General features: G+C 41.8%; 1 protein-coding gene across 7 annotated transcripts in view; it reads right to left on the bottom strand.

Moving 5' to 3' along the window:
* LOC109916336 (protein FAM227A) overlaps window positions 1–6,327 on the bottom strand; it is a 65,909-nt gene that overhangs the window by 55,680 nt on the left and 3,902 nt on the right. The gene's annotated exons all lie outside the window — the stretch shown is intronic.

Raw genomic sequence — 6,327 nt, 5'->3', positions numbered from 1 at the left:
TCAGCTTTCCTGCTCCTATGATGCTGCTTGGCCTGCTGTGTTCATCCAGCTCTACACCTTGTTATCGCGATGAAATTTTGGTATTGTTTTCTTTACAAGATGTGCCAATAAAAGCAAAGTTCAGTGGTCCCTTGAAAAAAGTTAAAAGGGTTTGTAATGCGATATTGATAATGGATACTCCCGGTCGTCTTCTGGAGTACTGTCTGCAGTTCTGGTTGCCTTGCTATAGGAAGGATATTATTAAATTAGAGAGGGTTCAGAAAAAAATTACCAGGATATTGCTGGGAATGGAGGGTTTGAGTTATAAAATTAGGCTAGATAACCTGGGACAACACAGTGTGGAGTTGGAGAAACACAGTGGGCCAGTCAGTATCAGAGGAACAGGAAAGTTGACGTTTCGGGTTGGGGACTGTTTTCACAGGAGTGTAGGAGGTTGAGGGATGACCTCAGAGATTTATAAATCATGACAGGCATAGATAAGATCCATAGCAAGGGTCTTTTTCCTAGGGTGGAGGAGTTCAAAACTAGGGACATATTTTGCAGGTGAGAGGAGAAAGTTTTAAAAAGGAGGAGCAATTTATTTTTTTACATAGTGAGTGATTTGTATGTGGAATGAACTGCCACAGGAAGTGGTGGATACAGATACATTTACAACATTTAAAAGACATTTGGATAAATACATGAATAGGAAAGGTTTGGAGGGATATGGGCCAAACACAGGCAAGTGGGATTAGTTTAGTTTGGGTAAGTGGTTGGCGTGAACTAGTTGCACGGAAGGGTCTGTTTCCATGCTCTATAACTCTATGTAGGGTAAAGAATCAATGATGTCACGTGAACATGTTGAAACAGTGCAATATAGAGAAGATGATGAGAATGTCCACGTATGACAGGTAGTAACTGTGGTAAAAGAGGGTAGAGGACAAAAGGATGAGAGCGAGGGAGAAATTTACAATGCTCAAAAAGAACTCCCTTCTATTGGATTAAAAAGTTTGGAGATATTAGAGAATTCAGACACTGTGTTTTTGCATCTGGAGAAAGATTAACAGGAAGATATAGTGAGACTACTCAGGAGGTACAAAGGAATTTGCAAAGATACACTTGGATGTATTACATTAACCAAACATGACATTGATGAGGGTAATTTGGACCCGATAAATCAAAACCCACATTGATTAAACTAAATGAAGCAGGCTCAAGTGACAAAAGAAATTTGACATATGTTGAAGAATCAATTGATCAAACAAAGCCAGAATAATTGGAGCTTTCCTATAATATACGTTCCTAAGCCATGCATTTCAACTAGAATATGTGTAGGCTAAAGGAAAATGAATACTGCCACAAAGATTGATTCATACCCTATTCCTAGACAAGGAGATTGCATTGATAGAGTTGGTAGTGTGTCATTCTTAACCAAAATTGATTTCTTAAAAGGATGCTGGCAGATGCCATTGACAACAGCAAAGGAAATTAACAATTTGGCACATTCAATAGATTATATCAATTTTGGGTTATGCCATTTAGATTTAAGATTTCCCAGCCACATTTCAATGAATAATGAAGAGAGTTATAGCCAAAGTACCTAATTGTATAGTTTACTTGGATGATATTGTAGTATGTAGAAAGTGTTAGAGACCAGCTCCCTGCCCTCCCAACAAAATATATTATGGAGATAGGCTAGACCCTAAAGGCAAGTGTAAGGTACTGTTTTCCAGATATAATTTGATTGGCCCACCACTAAGATTTAATCAAAACATACTTTCTTTTTTCGTAATGCAATTAAAATGTAACAAAATGAAGAAGCGGTACTCTATTGGCACACTTAACAATGTATTATTTAATCCCTAATCATCAACTGTTCCAATATGGGCGGCATCACCTAAACACTTTTTGACAAAATGCAATGCAGCAAAATAGTCATTCTCACATGCTGTCTCTCTCCAGCCCAGTAGAATGAAAACTGAAAGGAACAATCTATCTCTTCTGATTTCTGAGAGGATAACTCTCTAAGTCTTCAATCTAACAGCAGGGAGAATACTAGCTATCCACTTCAGCAGCTAACAAAAAAAAACCAACTGAAAGCAAAACCAAAGTCCTTTGAGACTGTGTGACCCTGCCCACTCATGATTCTTTTGTCTTAATCTGAAAAAACAACCATGGGGAAACCCACAGCTATCTACAAACTGCCTGCTGGGAGCAGACGCCTCAGCGCCACTATGACAAAACTCTTCTGCAAGAGAAACAGGATAGAACACATTCTTAAGGCACAGTATCATCACAAAGGAATATGTAGAATAGTTATACAATTTGCTTAAACAATTACAGTTGGCAGAGTTGATGTTACAACTAGCAAAAAAGTGAACTTACAAAAGCGAAAGTAATGTATTTGGGACATTGTGGTTGGTTGGCTCGCTGAGCTGGGGAACTGGTTTGTTGTTCCGCAGATGATTCATTACCCTGCTGGGTAACATAATCTGTGCAGCCTCCAATGAAGCGCTGTTGTGTTTTCCCACCTGTCATTTGAACTCTGGTGTCCGTTGAGCTATTCTGATGCTCAGTGGTCGTAGGAGTCTTGTGGTCAGTTCAGATGTGTTCCTGATGTAAGGTAACGTGATGAGTGTTTCAGGGCGTGTAGTATCTTCTTGGTGATGTTCGTGTGATAGGCATCTTCTGACCCAGTTTTTTGGGTATCCTTTGTCTTTGGATATCTGGAAGAGGTACTCTTCTTCTTGGCGTAGCTCTGTGCTGCTGCAGTGTGTTGTTGCCCTTTTAAATACTGTTCTCATGCAACTTCATTTGTGTGTGTTAGGTTGGTTGCTGTTGAAATTCAGTACTTGGTCAGTGTGTGTGGCTTTCCTGTGTACCTTTGTTAGGAATTCCCCATTTGTCCTGCGTTCCACCATGACATCCAGGAATGGGAGCTGTTTGTTCTTCTCCTCTTCTCTGGTGAATCTAATTCCGGTGATGGTGTTGTTTATTAGTTCGTGAATCTCCTCAAGTTTGGTCCGTTTAATAATGACGAAGGTGTCGTCACAACTCTACTTCCTACATATATGTCTCAGGAACCAGGTATTACCACGCAGTGTGAAATACAAACACCCCAACAACAACCCACAAGCTCGTAAAACGGCAGAACACAACAGCTGCAGGATGGTAAAGGCAATGACAAAAGACTCACACAACTGGCTCCACAGATATAACAGAGAAATTACACGCCAAAAAACTTTATTCCTGGAAGCTGCCAACCAAGACTGGACAACGGACCTAGAACAAGCCATCAACATCAGTCAACAGACCACAAGAGCCAGGAAAAGACAGACCCTTCGAGATAAACTAGTCAAACTAACCCAACAAAACGACAACAACAGAGCAGACACCTGGATAAGAAACCTCTCAGCCAGGAAACTGACAGACACAGAGAAAGCTGTTCTCATTCGCGGACTCAACTACAACGACAGAGACGCCAACAAAACAGAATTCCTAGCCACACTGGAAACCACACTGAGGACCAACAGCATCAATAAAAGAAACACAACAAGCCATAAGACAGACAGTGATCCCGACACTGACCAGAAAAAGCGAATGCAACACCCTTAACACAGCTGAAAGGAAAGCCCTAGAAGGATTGAAAAAGGACAAGCACATCACAATACTACCAGCAGACAAAGGGCGCATGACAGTAATACTAAATAAACGGGACTACCTCTCCCAGGCACATGCACTACTAGCCGACGAGAACACATACCGGCAAGTGCAGACAGATCCGACACCACAACTGGGCAACAAGATTCTCAACACACTAAAGAGACTCAAACAGACTGGACAGATCAACATAACAGACTTCTTAAGAATGAAACCTGAAGGAACTAACACCCCTCGATTCTGCTGCCTTCTGAAGGTACACAAACCGGAAGTACGCCTCAGACCCATAGTCTCCCTGCCAGGCATGCCATCACATAGATTAGCCAAGGAGCTACAAAGGAGACTAAAGCACCTTGTCAGCAAGTCAGCCCACTCAATCCACTCAGTCCAGGAGTTCCTCAATTCCATCAAGGACATAAGAATAGATGACGACGAGACCATGGTATCATTTGACGTTACTGCCCTATTCACATCGATAGACACGCCACTAGCAAGAGAAACAATGACAGCACTACTCAAACAAGAACAAGACCCCAGTGACACCATGTCCACAGACAACATGCTGAAGCTACTGGACCTATGCCTCACCACCCACTTCACCTTTAACAGCCAAATATATTAATAGATCAACAGGTGACCCATGGGATCACCTATCTCCGGACTAATAGCTGAAGCGGTGATGCAGAGACTACAAAGTATGGCCCTTCCGCTAATCCAAACAAAACTATAGATACGCTACGTGGATGACACCTTCGTCATTATTAAACAGACCAAACTAGAGGAGACATACGAACTAATAAACAACACCCTCACTGGAATCAGATTCACCAGAGAAGAGGATAAGAACAAACAGCTCCCATTCCTGGGTGTCACGGTAGAGCACAGGACAAATGGGGAATTCCTAACAAAGGTACACAGGAAAGCCACACACACTGACCAAGTACTGAATTTCAACAGCAACCACCCTAATACACACAAACGAAGTTGCATGAGAACATTATTCAAAAGGGCAACAGCACACTGCAGCAGCACAGAGCTACGCCAAGAAGAAGAGTGCCTCTTCCAGGTATTCAAAGACAATGGATACCTGAAAAACTGGGTCAGAAGATGCCTATCACAAGAATGACACCAGGAAGCTACTACACTCATCACACTACCTTACATCAGGAACACATCTGAACTGACTGCAAGACTCCTACGACCACTGGACACCGGAGTAGCACACAAACCAATGTCAACCCTTCGCCAACTGCTCACCCGAACAATAGACCTGTAACCCACTATGGACAGGACCAATGTCATATACAAGATTCCCTGCAGAGACTGTGACAAACACTACATTGGACAAACAGGAAGGAAATTAATCACAAGGGTACACGAACATCAATTGGCAACTAAAAGACACATCCAATACTCACTGATCTCTATCCACATGGATAAGGCGAGCGACCAATTCGATTGGGACAACACCAGGATCCTGGGACAAGCAAAGCAGAGACAAACACGGGAATTCCTAGAAGCCTGATACTCCACTAAGAAAGCCATCAATAAAACACAGAGTTCGACCCCATATACACTCCACTGCGAAGGAAAACTGGAAGTGAAGTAATCCATGCCAACGGACACCAGAGTTTAAATAACAGGCAGGAAAACACAACAGCGCTATGTCGGAGGCTGCACTGATGATGTTACCCAGCAGGGTAATGATACGTCTGCGGAACAACGAAGCAGCTCAGCGAGCCAACCAACCACAACATCCACAACCCGAGCTACAAATCTACTCTAAAAGCGTATTTGGGACATTTTTTTAGGACAAGATCAAGTGCCACCCAGAATAGCAAAAGTAAGAGCTTTGATTGAATTCCCCATCTCTAAAACAGAACAAAATATAATTAGGTTTTCAGGTCTGACTCTATGACTATGACTCTATTTGTATCCAAATTCAGAATGATAGCTGTAACCTTGATCAACCTTAATACAAAAACAGATGGAGATGCCATGGTCAACAGAATGTCAGGCAGCCTTTGAAAAGCTGAAAGCAATTTTGACAAATGAACCTGTATTAATGGCACACTAACTTTACAAACTTTTTAGATTAGCATTATTGATTTGGGAATTGGAATAGTTCTCTTCAGGACAATGAGGGCAGAATGGAGAAGTCGGTGGGTTATGTTTCCAAGAAGTTGAATCAATATCAGAAATGATATTCCAGGATGGAAAAGAAGACTTTGGCAGTGTTGACAGTTCTTCAACACTTTGAAGTTTATGTTCAACATTAAAACTACAGGAGACCTTGGTTTTTAACTGATCATAATGTTAACTTGTTTTGTGACATTTAAGATTAAAACACTGAGTGTTCTGTTAGAGTTTGTTTTTTGCAACTTTTTTTAATGTAAAAGTTGTACATATGTCAAGGAAAAGAAATGTTTTTGCTGATAGTTTATCCTGAATCTAGTGATTTATTTGGTCATTTCTATCTCTCACTGGGTGATGCTCCTGATCACTCCAGCCCCTAAGTGGGTCATAACACTCAGTGAGTCCTGTCTCTGACTGGGTGATGCCCGATGTACGCAGTCACTACTGTTTCTCAGGGTGATACACTTGATCACTCCTGTCTCTCACTGGGTGACACAGTCCATCACTGCTGTCTATCACTGGGTGACGCAGTCCATCGCTGCTGTCTATCAC

This window comes from Rhincodon typus, chromosome 37 (genome assembly GCF_021869965.1).
Source record: "Rhincodon typus isolate 14 chromosome 37, sRhiTyp1.1, whole genome shotgun sequence".
In the NCBI taxonomy this organism is placed as follows: Eukaryota; Metazoa; Chordata; class Chondrichthyes; order Orectolobiformes; family Rhincodontidae; genus Rhincodon; species Rhincodon typus.
This window is presented reverse-complemented; position numbering and strand designations above follow the sequence as displayed.